Genomic DNA, 15,067 nt, shown 5'->3' on the forward strand with positions numbered 1-15,067 from the left:
CTGTTCATTCACTTACCTACAAATTTTATTATTTCTTTTCAGCTGAGTAATATCCCACTGTGTATATAGAGCACATTTTTATTACTCATTCTTCAATCTATGACATCTAGGTGGATTCCATTTCCTAACCATTGAGAATAGTGTGGAAATAGACATAGATGTGCTTATAGTAAGACATAAAGTCATTTGGCTATATGCCCAGTTGTATTGTATGCAGCGTGAGAGATTTGTACGTTTTGTTTTTTCTCCATGTTGAAATAAATGTTTCCCAGCACCATTTGTTGAAGATGCTCTCTTTTCTTTGTCTTAGTTAAGGTCTCTAAAGCTGTGAAGAGAAACCATGATCACTGCAACTTTTATAAAGGAAAACCTTTAACTGGTGTTTCTTACAGTTTCAGAGGTTTAGTCCATTATCACCATGACAGGACATAGCAGCATGCAGACAAGCATGATGCTTGATAAGGAGCTGATTGTTCTATACCTTGATCCACAGGCAACAGGAAATGAACTATATCTACATTGAGTTCAGCTTGAACATAGGAGACCTCAAAGTCCACACCCAAAATGACACACTTCCTCCAACAAGATCATACCTTCTCCAACAAAGCCATACTTCCTAATAGCGCCACTCCCTATGAGCTTACGAGGACCAATTATATTCAAACTACCACATCAGGTAACCATCTTTTTTGCCTAAGACATTCCTGTTTTGTGTAAAGAAAGTCTTGCATTCTGGACAAACCCTCAATTCTGGATAAACTCTTCTAGGTGGATACTCTATTATCTGATACAGCTTCAAAAATGTTAGAGAAAAATAGCAGGAGTGGTACTACAAAGTGGTGCTATAAAATTGTGTATCTACACATTTGCTGAAACAAAACTACTTATGTGCAGGTAAAAAAGGAAAGGCAAAATAAAACTAAAAAAATTCTTCCCTACCTCCCTGAGATGTTCCATCTTGTCATGAGAACTTCTACTCAGAACAGAAGTAAATTGCTCTAAGTCTTGTTAATCAGTGACCAGAAATATTATTAAAACCCTTTACAGAAACTTCTCAAGCCACAGCAATACAGCTACTGTGTTAGCGAAGTAACATACCAATTTACCTGAAAATCGAACTAGCTCTTAATTAAAACTAATTGTACACTCAGAATTTTGATGTTGTAGCACCTTGGTCTGTGACACAATTTTTAGGAGCTCTATCAGTTTAGGGATGTTGTCTTTTGTTGCAGCACAAAACCTAAATCAACATTAAAGCAAAAGGACTCATATTTAATATTAAGGCACTCTTTGCTAAAGCCATACTTTTACTAAAAAGCCAAGAGAGGGCAAAGGAGAAGGTTGATATTTGAGTGAAATATTTTTCCACAGATCCTAAGAAGGGGGCATTGTATCAAACCACATGTTCTAGTCTATACTCTCAAATATATTTGAGGAAATGATCTACTAGTAAAAGTTCCCCTTCAGGAAATGTTAGTGGAACATTCTCCTGCTCAATAAGCACTGTACTTTAGGGATAGCCAAGAATATAATGAATTTGATGTCAAAAAGCATCCAAATATATTTTGAGGGATATTTTCCTTTTCTTTAAGTAAAAGTTGTTTGGAGGCCCAATATGTAAAAGGTATATTTTATAACTGCATCTATTCTATAAAATACAATTTTTTTCATTACACTATCTTATTTTTAGAAGCCTCCAAAAAGTGCCTTGGATAACTGTAATAAAAAAATCATACTAGTCAGAGCTATATTTTAAACCAGAATTATTTTATTTGTACATTGTAATATAGGGAAGTGACACGAATAGTTAATACATTGATAACAAAAATCAAGCTGAGATAGTGCGTTTTATTAATACAGAATTTTATTATAGAGCAAACAAATTTGATATTAAGAACTTGAATTATACATCACACTTTCATAAATGTAGACTAGAAGGTTCAGGCAGAAAAGCTGGTTACATTCACATTTATATGTCTAAATGGAGAATTTTATCTTTCATTGCTGAGGATTTGTGATAAGGCCTTAATCTTAAACGGATGGGCTTTTAAAGACTGGACAGAGCATCAACTTCTGTACATTTCCTGGGAAAATTTTATTACAGATGATAGGAGAAGCACAGTTAGAAACAAAGCTAAGCAAACAAAGAGAAAAGTTATGAGTCTTGAATAGAACTGGTTGAAAAGTTACTTAGCTTTTTGCTGTGTTCTTGGTATTATGTAGCTGACAACTGAAGACACTTGTAGTAGAACCTAATCTTCAACTCCTGCACCTTAGACTGACAAATTCTGTATGTAGGGAGACTACTGTTTGCAGTTATTGCCCTATCCTATTGCCCTTCATGGGCATATCAGCAGGAAAAGAACTGCCTGTGCTACTAATGGCAAGAAAAAATAAACACTGGTAAACACACAAGCTGCTGGATATATCCTCTGGGGATTTTTTTGGTTTTAATATATCAAATTTTGTTTTTGTTTTCCAATGGGAATGTGTTAATACTGAGTTGAAACTTAGGGACCTGATATTTAAATATTGGTCCTAACACTTGTTTGGCTAAGTAATCTTAGGCAAGCATTTTCACCTTTCAGAGTACTGGACTAGAAGAATCACTCCATGATCTCTGCAATCATTATTCCATCAATTTAAACCAGAGTTAAAAAGGGAAGTGTGCTGGTTAGTTTCTTGTCAACTTGACACAAGCTAGGGCTATCTGATGAGAGGAACCTAAAATGAGAAAATGCCTCCCTCAGATTGGCCTGGAGGCATGTCTGTGGAGCTGCCATTGCTGCTCCTGCTTTTTGATTAATGATTGATGTAGGAGGACCCAGCCCACTGTTGGTGGTGCCTCCTCTGGGCTGTTAATCCAGTGCTGACTTTAAAAGCAAGCTGAGTAAACCATGGGGGGTGTAAGCCATTAAGCAGCACTGCTCCATGGCCTCTGCTTCAGTTCTTGCCTCCAGGTTTCTGCCTTGCATTTCTCCCTTGGCTTCCCTTCATGGTGAACAGCTGTAAGGTGAAATAGCCCCTTTCTTCTTCAAGTTGTTTTGACCATGACATTTATCATAGCAATAAAAAGCAAACTAGGACAGAAGAGAATTTCTTGAACAATATTACCTAAGACCAAATCATTCCCAGTATTCTTAGGTATACTGAGAGACAGCATAGAGGAATGTGGCTACAAAATAATACTGCCTGGATTTATATCTTTCCTCAAACAATATGTTACATGTGTCTCTTTTTCCTCAATTATCTAATGCCAATGATGAAAGTCCCCAATCCACAGGATTACTTTTAGGATGAACTAAACTAGTTTATATACAACTAAAAAAGGTACTGCCATGTATACCTAATATGAACAGGAAGAATTAATTCATTGTGTCTTTTTTAGTAGGAGACCAGTGAAAGGGCACAGTTGGGCAGTGAACCTTTAAGTGAAAAGAAACTTCTTCCTAGCAGAACTGAAACTATCCACCTCCCCAGTTCTGTTCTGGATTAGGAATTTCATACTCTTGAAACAGAATGGCCTGGGTTACTTATTATGACACAGCTCACTTTCTCCAGCCCTAGAGTTTCTGTTTCAGTAGGAGAGGGGTAAGGTTGAGAATTTGCACTGCCAACCAGTTTCTAGATTGATATTGGTGTCATTGGCCTAAGGATCATTCTTTGAGAATCACTGCATTGGATAAGTTCTCTCATTTTTCATGATCAAAGAACTATCAGGACCTACTTAAATTGGGTGTCTGAGAGCACAATCTCTTATCCCTTAAACTCAACAGAACAGCTTGCTAGCTATCGTGTCTATGACTACCAAGGTACCTGACCACACTTTGAGAAACACTTATCTAGTAAATGGTGCTATTTGTCCACTTGCTTGCAGTGTTCCAGCCACAATGGCATTTTCCCTCTGTACTTAAAAAAAGCTCAAGAGTCTGACTGAAGATCCTTGTAAGTTCAATGATTTGTACTTGGGAATTTGTCCTCCCAGATATTCATATGGCTGACTTCTCTTTTAAATTCTCACCTCCTCTTTATAAATGTGAGTATGTGTGTATGTGTATGTGTAAAAACAAGAATAGATATTATATCTTATCACTGTATAATTTCATTATAGATCAAGTATATTTGAGATAAGAGACTTAAGTTATAAATCATACTTTTTGTATAAAGAACCCACCCTTCCCTTAGCCACTCTCCAACTTGCCCCCTTGTTTTAGTTTCTTCATGTCAGTTATCCAGTCTGTAAAGATGTCATTTAACCCATTATTATATTATCTTATTTCTCTTCTTTTCTGTGTGTTCAAGTGTGCTTTTAATTGCTATGATTAACATCATGGCCAAAAGTAATCTGAGAAGGAAACAGTTTATTTCATTTTATAGCTTACATTCCAGTATGCAGGGAAGTCGAGGCAGGAAGTCAAAGCAAGAATTGGAAGCTATGGAGGAATACTACTTATTGGCTTTCCCCCCAAGACTTCTTCAGCTTGTTTTTTAATACAACCTAGGACCACCTGTTCAGGGTGAGCACCCCCACACCACACACACACACACACACACACACACACACACACACACACACACACGAGGGGGGGGGATTGAGTTAGGCCCAGATTCCCCTCACTTTCAGCAAGTCCTTGCTCAATGGTCCATGCAGTTACAAACTTATTTCGATTGGTACCATTGGCTTAAAGCTATGTTGGAGCCTGCAGTCTTTCTTAGCTGGAAATCAGCCTATGAGTATCAGGAAGAATCCTAGGCTTGGACGAACATCTTACTTAATGTCCAGGTGACCTATGATATGCTCACAGGGCGTGGGAAATATGTCCATCCTGTGCACCAGGCACAGATTGGCTTGAATGTCTATTTTCAACAGGTCTTGCACCTGGCTCTCAAGGCCCTCAGAGCCTGTACTCCCCGGGACCCCTTGGCATACTTTTGCAATCTTATCCAACAGCCCAGGAAGCTCTTCACTGAATTCCTGGCCCACGTCAATGAGGCAGTAGAGTGCAGAGTGCATTAGGCCCTATTAGAGATACGCTGATTAAACAACTGACTTGGGAGGGGCTCAATGCCCAAACCCATAATGCAATTGCAGCTGTACAGAATGAGGACATACACCAGAGATCTTGACCCCAGCACCAGTCCCATTGCCACTCTTATTGCCTCCCTAGATGTTCTCCTCACTGAAAGGCAGTGTGCTAATGACACCCCCAAGGGTCCCCAGGTAGATAGAACTTGCTGGGGATGTGGCAAACCAAGCCATTTGTGGTATGACTGCCTCCGGACAAAACCAAGGACCCTTTCTCGAGAGAAGGCCATCAATGTTATCAAGGCCCTTAAGTCAGCCATGGTAGTTATGAGGGTACCTTGGGCACTTAAGACTGACAATGGCCCTGCTTATGCCTCTCAAAAATTTAATGACTTTCTGGGGTCCTGGAAGATTTCCCATAGCACTGGCATCCCCTACAACCCACAAGGACAAGCCATTGTTAAGAGGACCAACAGAGCTCTTAAGGATCTATTGATGAGGACTATCTTGCCAGAGGCTAGGAGAGAGCCTCATCTGGCCTTAACAGAGGTCCTTTTCCATATGTACTTTCTCAGTTTTAATGACAAGAGGCTCAGTCTGGCCTACAAGCACTGGGCATCTCTGCCAAGGAACATGCCTCTGCCCCTGGTGAGATAAAGAGATCCTATCTCCCTGCAATGGCAGCCACCAACCCCCCTCCCCCTCAAGCTAACCCACGGGAGAGGGTATGCTTGCGTTTTTCCTCAGAGTGCCACTATGCCAATATGGGTCCCAGCAAAAGATGGGCACTTGGCTACAGATCAGCTTGCTTCCACCCAGGAGAAAATCACCCAGGATAGGTAATGTATATACTCCCCTTTCTTGCTCTCATTGCCCCTCTAAAGGCTGAAGACTTGTGGAGCCTTGCTTTTCCTCATTTTGTATGATGCCTTTTGAGATGAGGAACATTAATTTAGCAGGCTGGGAGCTAGCTAAATATATTAAGGACTCATGGTCAGCTAAGTTTCTAGATTATCCATTACAGCTAACACATTAAATTTTCCAATTAAATCAGACAAGAGCATAGGTTATAGCCTTTGACTCTTTATTTTTTTGAAAAAGTTTGGCATGATATAAAGAGGCTGTTTGATCCCTCTTAGATTTCACTTATGTTTTGATTGGCAGGGCAGTGCTTTTGATCTTTCTTCTTTTTAAGTGTCTCCTACAGCACATCCAACAACAGGCAGCTACTAAGGCGACTCTATAGGTGTTAATGGCTCTTAGAGATCCAACTTATAGCCCTCCACAGGAGGATATGCATATTTGGCTTTCTGAAATTCAAAAGGCTACTGCCTGACACTCCCCACCCAGAGTGACTCCCCAGGGATGGATGCTCTTCCAGGGCTGGTAGTCAAGGCCAGTAAGAGCTTGTTTAGCAGGCCAACCTTAGACACATACAGTCCAGTTGCTGAGCCCCCCTGAAGTGGGGGCAACAAGGCCGGAGCAAAGAACTCTAACTCCTGCTGAGTGCCAATGTAATAAAATAAAAGGGTGGTTATGTAGTAGGACAGGCCCATGGGGTCAAGAAAATTGGCTCAGACCAGTAGCCAAGGCATGCACATAATGTACTCCTTAAAAGCCAACTTGGATTCTCTCTGAGGAACTAGCAACAGTCGCTGTCAGAGCTCCTGATCATGCCCAGCCAATGAGGGATGACCACACAGACTAGGTGCTGGGAGGGTGGTATATAAGGCCTTCCCTGTTATTGAATAAAGGAGTTTGTTATTTGCCTTCAATGGACTCCTGGTGTCTGTGTCATTGACACCATGCCTTCTCACCCCCTCTCCCAGGGAGCTGTTAGAATCCAAGCAACAAGAGATCAATAATTAACCAAGAAAATGCACCACCAGCCTGTCTACAAGCCAATCTGATGAAGATATTTTATCAATTTAGGTTCCTTCCTCCTATGACCCTATCTTGTATCAAGTTGACAAAAAAAAAAAAAAAAAACCCTAACGAGTGAACCTTGTGAGCCTGGGAATTTTTGTTAACAATTGTATCCCAAATGCCCAAAAAAGTACAAGGAATATAGGAAACACCCAATAAGTATTTATTAAATGAATGAATAAACTAGAAAGTCAGAGCCAATGCAGTACACTATTCCATTCATAATAAAAGTCTAAATCACTATGCCTACCAAACTAGTAGGGATCCAGATTTCCCTCCAGATACAATACTTAATTAACTTCTTTAATCCTAGTTATGCAAAGTCTCTGAAAGGAGACTCAAGAAATGAATGTTCCACAAGGGCAGTGTTATTCTGTACTATTTACATAAACATGAGTAAACTGAGTTCTCCAAATGACCTAAAAAAAAAAAAAAGTATGGAGGATTTTGCTGGTTGCACCATGGCTTGTTAAACTGAGAACAGGATGTTAACAATGAGTAGAGGAAGTTCTAGCCACTAGAAAAAAATAACAAAACTAATTCACTCTGTGGAATGTTCCTCAACAGTAATGCTGCTGACAGATTTTGTTAACCGCTATTCAGATTACAGCACATCCATGGAAGAGAAGAGTTCGTCCTTCTATCTGAGCAATGGGCTTCAGGGGCAAACAATCAACAAACAAACCGACCACACACTCAACTACCTCAAAGATACACAATGTACATGGGAACAAAATAAAGTTTGTCAGAGCTCCCACATCAAAAAGCTTTTGCATTTGTTTAACTTCTGTTTCACAAACATTGATGCCTCCCTGTAAGCAAAGCACTGTGAGAAAATCACGATGGTAGTACACAGCATTGTTTCTTTTGTTTATAAGGCACAAGTCCTTCTGTGCCAGTTTCAATAGTTCACAAGGTCTTTCAGAATATATGCAGATATGGACCTTCATTGAAGAAATAATGGATGGTTATAAGGTACTTTTCACTTTCCATGTTTCTAGAATAAAGTTCTAGCTCTTTAACTCAAAAAATTACTTATTGACCTAATGTGGTTGAATTCCCACATACCTCATTTGCACCTCTTCAATTAAAACATGGGAGAGGAGATAAGGAGCTGTTTTAAAAATCTCCAATAATTTGGAACAGCTTTAAGAGGGACATGAACGGAGCAATGAGGAAGGAAGGCAGCCAAATAAGCTGTGTGACATTTGAGGCCAATGGGTGACAGACGTTGATGTCAAACCACCCACACAATCAAATCATTTGGCTCTTCACTTTTTCTTTCCACAGAGAGGAGCTTCTAATAAACCCACAAATGACAAATTTCAAAGTTTTCTCTTTACAGAGGAATATGTTTTTTTTCCTATAAATAATGCCCCCAAATTAATCTTTTGTCATTTGGTTTATTTCTCAAGTGGCTTTTAGACCTTGCTGCCTTACTGCTGGCTTACAGCTTTGTATGACAATAGTGCAGGAAACCAGGCTTCACGACAGTGACATCCTGGATGCTTTCCAGAAAAAGAGCTTGCAAAAATCACACCTGTGACACTAACAGACATCAATTTCCCTCTGGTGGTTGCCTGCCAACTTAACTCACCAAACAAACAGGAAGGGGAACTCTCAAGCCTTTCTTTGTGCTCACAGGACATTTGCTTTTAAATGGTGAGTCAAGAAATGCTAAATAATAACTTTTATCAGTAGGAGATAGCTAAACCCTCAGACAACTGTAAAGATTATTCTGAGCATTGTTGGCACCTGGGGCTTGAGTTCTGGGAGTTATGCAAATGCTGCTGGAAGCTAAACAGATTCTTATCTCAGGTCTGCCAGCATGGTTGTATTGATGTATCTAAGGCTTTGTCTCACGCAGAGTCACACATTCCACAGGCTAAATTGATGGCGAGGTCATTCCTTCAAATATCTGAGGGGACAATTGTCCTGCTGTGCTATGCCAACTTGAAATACTAATTCAGAGACCAAACTCTCCGTCCCAAACTATTGGTTTCTATTAATGAACTTAATGCTATTTCATGCATAACAAGGGGCCAGGTTCCCTTAATGTATGGAAAGGTTGCTAGGATGTGCATTTCCTAACAGTGGGGACATTTGCAAATGATTAAGAGAGAAAAGCTCTGTGATCCAGGGGTAGACATGAAGGTTCATTGTCATTGTACAACAAGGGATTACTGAACTGATGTGTGTAAGAACAGCTTCTCTACAGCTATGGGATTATAAATGAAGCCCATGAACTTCATGAGTTACAAAGGAAAATAACATGAGTAAAAAGGTTAAAAATTGTATCAAAGGTAACACTGTGGGACAGAAGATACTTTAAAAGGGCCTTACAACATGGGTAGGATTTCTGCTTCCAGAAACAGGTGAACACAAGGAGGTAGTTGGTCCAGATAAAGTACAGCAACAGTGGTAGAAAGAACAAGGCAGAATCAGAGTGTGTGTGTGTTGGCTGTGTTTATAAGCATATAACATTTGTATGCATGGCTGTAACGTAACAAGTACAAGCCAGGGAGTCCTTAGTGGTGGGCAAAACAAGAATGATGCATACGAGTCAAATTACAGAGGTTCTTGAATGCCAGACTGAAGGTATCCAACACTGAAGAAATACTGAAGGGTTTTTGCAGAGTGTTATTTTCCCTTTCATGAATTTGAAGTGGTATAAGGGCTGGAGAGATGGCGCAGAGGTTAAGAGCACTGGCTGTTCTTCCAAAGGTCCTGAGTTCAATTCCCAGCAACCACATGGTGGCTCACAACCATCTGTAATGAGATCTGGTGCCCTCTTCTGGCCTGCAGGGATGCAGGCAGAACACTGTTATGCATAATAAATAAATAAATATAAATATTTGAAGTGGTATAATAGTGATGTGGAAAGTGATCAGGGTTTAATGACGCACTAAGACAAGGATACTAATCAGTTTTGTTGTTATTTTGTTTTTGTTGTTTGCTTTTATTTCAGACAGTATCTTGCTATTTAGTCCAGAATAGCTTCACATTTGAGATGCTCCTGCCTCAGCATCCTACTTGCTGGGATGACAGAACTGCTTCAACATACATGGCTTCCTAGTTGATTGTTAAAGGGTATTAGACATGAGAACAAAGTTAAGATGTAGTTCCATGGAAAGTAGGACAGGATCTGAATACCTTCATGTAGCATGTCACTATCACTTCCTACTATTCAGCAACTTCTATGAGGATGCCATGTGAAGACCTAAATAAAAACATATTCTTCCAAGTTATTCTGTAGAATAGAAATATATTCTTTAGAATACAAAAGCAATCAATCTCATGGCAAAGGGGGCAGTTTTATTTCAAACTTCCTTCTTCTTGGATCATGAATAATAGAGGTCATCCAAACTAAAATCAAGCGTCCTTCTAAACTATATGAAAGACCCCTTTGGTATCTTCCAAACAAAGACACACAAAAGCCCCTTTTTTTAAGATTTCAAAGTTACCATTCTTTTGTGACCCAGGTCTTGAATAAACACAGAAAAATAGTCCTCAGTACTGCTGTTCCACTTGATTTGAGGGAGAAATTTCAGTTAAACTCTTAAGCTTGCTCTTGAATTGAAAAAACAAATGAGATTTAAAAAAAGAGGCAGGAAATGTATTTCCATTGTTGTGATGCAAAGCAGCTACACAATGCCCAAGAAGTGTGTGTGGCGGGGAGAGTGACTTTAATATGAAAGTCTTGGATTCTGGCAAGCTTTGGATTATTCATACTGTTTGGTTCTGAGGGTCATAGAGTGAACCATATGTCAGCAGCAGCATGCTGAATGCCACTTTTTCTAACCTAAATGAGAATCTCCAAAATTATTACCCAGAAAGTGTCTTTGTCTCTTTTCCTTTCTGTTTCTCTGCTATCTTTCTTGCATTTTCTTTGCACTGTTTCTTTCCACATTTTATAAAATTTGTCAATATAAAGAGCATGATGAGTGAAGTCAAAAGCATATATTTCCAGCAGGTAGTTCTTAGAAGTGGTCATTTAAAAAAGGCAACATGCTGTATAAACATAAAGAGTAAAGTGAGAAGAATAAGCATTGCTTTAAACTTCTGCCCCCTTATTATGTTTATTTAGCAGCATCCACTTTAAGAATGAAGCATTATCATTGTTTTTGGTTTTCCTGTTAGGGTTTTCAGCTCAGTAAATTCCAGCTTCCTGATTGATTTGGTAATACTATGAATGCTGCTGCACTCACTCATAGGATCTATTTTTGGTAACTATGTCCTGTTCTTCATCTCTAAGGGTATATTATCAAATTCTTCAAAATAACTCAGGGTATGTGATGACTTTTCAAACAGTTTGGGCAACTTAATAAGAGAAAGCTATCTCAATAACCTTGGCAAAAAAAAAAATGTTCTGTCCTGCTTTTCTACTATATTACTGTGTCCATACCCTCTTCTGTGAATATGAACCTTCATTTACTACACTCTTTAGAGCTTGGCCCATCAATTGTCCAATATCCACTGGCTAATGGCTTCTTTAAAAACAAACAAAGTCAAGGATCAAGCAAACATACAAACAAACAAAAGAGCAAGGGCTACTGACCATTTGAGAGCAAGGCTTCCCTTTCTTGTGGAGTTTTCCGGTAGTATAAGGGGGTCATGCTGAATAGTCCTAAATGCTTCAGTACATATATCCAAATGCTAAAGTATGAGTCTCTTTCCCAAATAGAATCACAGCTATATTTGTTAATTTAGCCACATAAATTACATACACAACTATGTACAGCAGACAGATTTACATACTTCAATAAAGATGCGATTTGGAGTGAGGCATGGCCTATGCTCTCAAGAATTTTGTAATTTTTCAGGGCATGTAAGAGGTTCTGGTGTATGATAAATATGCAAATCACTATAATGTAAAGAAGAATATGATAAACGTAACAGAATAAATGTGCTAGAGAGGGTAGATCATGAGGTGAACTGAAACAGGGAAGGTCTCTCGAAGTAATAGGAAGTGAAGCCATAGAATTTAAAAGAAAGCATCTCAATAGGAAGAGATAAGAGAAAATGAGGGACACCTAGGTTATTTCCAGGTTCTGGCTATTACAAATAAAGCTGCTATGAACATAGATGAGCAACTGTCCTTATGGTATGATGGAACATCCTTTGGGTATATGCCCAAGAGTGGTATAGCTGAGTCTTAAGGTAGACTGATTCTCAAAACAATGACATCAGGAAATTTGAAGGCAAATGGATGGAACTAGAAAAAAATTATCCTGAGTGGGGTAACCTAGACAGAGAAAGACAAACATGGTATGCACTCACTCGTAAGTGGATATTAGCTACAAAGTAAAGGATAACCATGCTACAATCTACAGACCCAAAGAGGCTAGGTAACAAGGAGGGCTCAAGGGGGACACATGGATCTCCCTAGGAAGGGGAAATAGAAGAGATTTCCTGGGAGGACTGGTGGTAGGAGAGGATGGGAAATTGAGGGATCTCATTGGGGGGGGGGGGGTAGAGGGGTAGAGTAATGAAAGAGATGACTGGAAACAGGGATGATTTTGGGGTCATGTAGAAACCTGATGCAAGGGAAACTCCCATCAATCTACAAGGACAATCCCAGCTAAAACTCATAGCAATACTGTAATTAGATTGGTGACTACCCCAATTGCCATCAGAGAGCCTTCATCTAGTAACTAACGGAAAGAGATGCAAAGACTCATAGTCAAACATTAGGCGGAGCTCAGCGAATCCTGCTGAAGAGAGGGAAGAAGGATTGTAGGAGCCAGAGGAGTCAAGAATATCACAAGAAAACTCACAGAGACAACTAATCTGGCTCATAGGAGCTCACAGAGTCTGAACCAACAACCAGAGAGCCTGCATGAGACCTACCTAGGCCCTCCACATACATGTGACATTTGTGTAGCTTGGTCTACTTGTGAGATTCCTAACAGTGGGAGTAGGGGCTGTCCCTAAGGCTTTGGCTGGCTCTTGGGAACCTATTCCTCATACTGGATTGCTTTGCCCAGCCTTAATACAAGGGGAGGTGTTTTGTCTTACTGCAATTTATATGCCATGCTTTGTTGATACTCATGAAAGGCCTGCCCTTTTCTGAACAGAAACAGAGGAGGAGTGGATTGAGAGGACTGTGGGGTGGAGGGTGATGGGAGGAGAGGAGGGAGGGGAAACTGTGGTCAGGATATAAAATAAATAAATAAATATTTTTTAAAAAGAAAGAAAATGAGCCAATAGAACTAATAGCTTACACAAAAACATGGAGATAAGAAAATACACAGTATATTGGAAGAAGGAAAATTGAGCTGTCTGATGGGTTATAGAGTGTATGTCCTTTGGTAATGAAAAATAAAACTGTAAAAGTAGATTTGGGACACATCACAGAGTATATTGACCAAACGAGAAGTTCATGATTTCTATTCAGTGACAATGAAAATGTCATGGCTACTTCTGAGAAGGAGAATGGCTGACTTTATTTATTTATACAACTTTTGGTGTTACCTTTCCACATTTCAAAAGGAATTTCAGATGACCAGCAAAAATAAAAACAATGTAATAAGATAAATGCATGGAAGAGATGAAGATGAAGGGTAGAAGTTGTTTAAAAAACAGCTAAAGACTCCAGGAGTGAGAAGCATATAAAAATGTACAAAGAATATCATATACAGTTTTTAATGGTCAGGTACACAGTTAGTCTGTGGTTCTAATTTGTCCAAAGATGTAATATATGAACAGTTGCATCGACATTCCTCTGGTGATTAGTATTCATGCTCAACTTGACAGGGCCTAGACTCACCTAGGAGACAAGACCTCTGGCCTACCTGTGAGGTATTATCTATCTGAGATTACCTTCTGAGCATGCCTGGTGGGTGATCTTCACTGTGTTAATTGAGGTGGGAAGATCTGCCCATTGTTGGTGGCACTATCCCTTTGATGGGTCCTGAATTCTTAGAGAGGAAAAAGAACTGAGCAGCAGCATGTGGATATGTTCTGACCAGCTGCTTCAGGTTCCAGCTATTTGAGTTTCCCATCATGAAGGACTATACCCTTGATCCATGAGCCAACATGAATTTTTTTTCCATTAAGTTGCTTTAGTTACGGTATTTTATTACAGCAGCAACCTGAGACAAATGAACTTAGAAACAATTTGAGCTCTTGAGGGTTGTATTCATGATTAATTAGCTTCAATTACTTTGGTTTTGTGGTTGTACAACATGGTAAAAGCCCATGCAACAGCAATTAAGGAATATGATACAACTTAATAAAGCATATCTTTATGATTCTGTTAGGGTATTTCCAGAGGAAGTTAGCACATGAGACATGAGTCTGTGTTGACTATGTGAAGAATCTATCTGCAGTGCTGATGGTGACCAAATAATCCCACCCACTAGCTGCTGAATACTCACCTACATTCATAGTCTTAAGTACCAGAAGTCCAGACTGCCTAGCCCTCAGACTCTAGGACTTATGCCAGTAGAACTATGTCATGGGTTCTCAAGTGTTTGGCCTTGAACTAAGAATTACACAATCAGCTTGCCTGGATCAGTCCATCAGACTTGAACTAGCATCTCAGTGTCTCTAGCCTGCAGACAGCCTTTCATGGGACTTCACAGCCACCATAATCTATGAGGAAGTTCCTTAAGTCCCTTCTTGTTTGTCTATATACATAGCCTATTGTTTCTTGCCACAACCCAAACAGCTTGGGAACCCTCACTAGGAGTTGGCAAGGGAATGAAGAAAGGACAGACACATGTACAATGAAGATGGAACCTGGTGGTATTCTCTAATGCTACCGCTACCACTGCAACCTGGGACCTCAGTATGTTTATTAGGTGCAGCACAGACAGAAGGATTAGCTAGTCTAGGTAGGAGATCTCTATAGGCTAGCAGTCTCAAACTATAAACATCTGGGAGGAGGAAGCTGCAGTTGTTAGTCTTTGCACACAGTGATCAATCCTTCATAAGCACTCCATACTTGGACTCCTGAGAGAAGCTTTGCCATTTCTCTTGAGCCTAACTCATATGGTCAATGCCTTTGCCAATTTCTCATGAGTTGATTGGTCTTGGAGTTCCTAACAGGGCATGCCCATGTCAAAAATACACATCCACTCGGGACTTCACTCACTCAGGACTTCCTCTACT

The sequence above is a fragment of the Peromyscus eremicus genome, chromosome X, assembly GCF_949786415.1.
Source record: "Peromyscus eremicus chromosome X, PerEre_H2_v1, whole genome shotgun sequence".
Classification (NCBI taxonomy): domain Eukaryota; kingdom Metazoa; phylum Chordata; class Mammalia; order Rodentia; family Cricetidae; genus Peromyscus; species Peromyscus eremicus.